General features: G+C 33.3%; 1 protein-coding gene across 1 annotated transcript in view; it reads left to right on the top strand.

Moving 5' to 3' along the window:
• Positions 1-907, top strand: part of LOC106868999 (serine/threonine-protein kinase 10) — a 19,997-nt gene that overhangs the window by 392 nt on the left and 18,698 nt on the right. The gene's annotated exons all lie outside the window — the stretch shown is intronic.

The following is a 907-nucleotide window of genomic DNA, read 5'->3' as shown; positions in this document are numbered from 1 at the left end:
ATATACATATATATATATACATATATATATACATATATATATACACGCACACACATATATATATGTGTGTGTATAGTATTCTGTAATAGAAAATACTTTAGATTATCATATATTTATTATCCATTTGGTGAATGGAGAAATTTAAACAACGTACACAAAACAATATTACTATTACACATGCAATCTTAATAAAAAAGAATTGGAGGTCAATAATTCTCCTTTATTCTTCGTTTTCTCTTACTTTCACTTTCTTTTTATCTCTCTCTCACTTTCTCTTTTCTTGCCCTTTTTTTTTTCTATTCTGCCTATCACTCTGTACTCTCTCTCTGTCTCTTTCTCGTCCTTTCAGATTAATTTTTCTCTTTCCATCTTTCTGTACGTTCTTCTATGATTTTGTCTTACACTTATCGTCACTTGTGTTTTCTCTTTAACCTGGCACTCGTTCTTTCGAGATATCTGTTTTCTATCTATCTAGCTATCTGTCTATCTATTTATCTATCTATCTCTTTCTGCCCCACTCTCTCTCTTTAACATAGTTCTTTGACGATGTGATTATCTCTCTTCCTATTTTCCGATTTATCTTTCTTCTTTTCCAATCTTTCTCTCTCCAGACCATTCGTTCTCTCCAATACCATCTTTCCCCTTCATCTCCCTTTCTTCCTCTAACTCCTTGATTTTTCTCTAGATATCACTCCCACGGCCTAATACGAGTGGTACGTGTATGAATGAATGAATGAATGGAGTCGTGTTTGGATATGTGTGTACATGTGTGCGTGCGGGCGCGTGCTTAATCTCTTTCTTTCGGCAAAGCGCAACAAATGGTGATGACTTAGGAATAAGATTCTCTTTACACAGACACACACACATATATCGGTTTCCTTATATATATATATATATATATATATAT

This window comes from Octopus bimaculoides, chromosome 23 (assembly GCF_001194135.2).
Source record: "Octopus bimaculoides isolate UCB-OBI-ISO-001 chromosome 23, ASM119413v2, whole genome shotgun sequence".
Lineage (NCBI taxonomy): Eukaryota > Metazoa > Mollusca > Cephalopoda > Octopoda > Octopodidae > Octopus > Octopus bimaculoides.
This window is presented reverse-complemented; position numbering and strand designations above follow the sequence as displayed.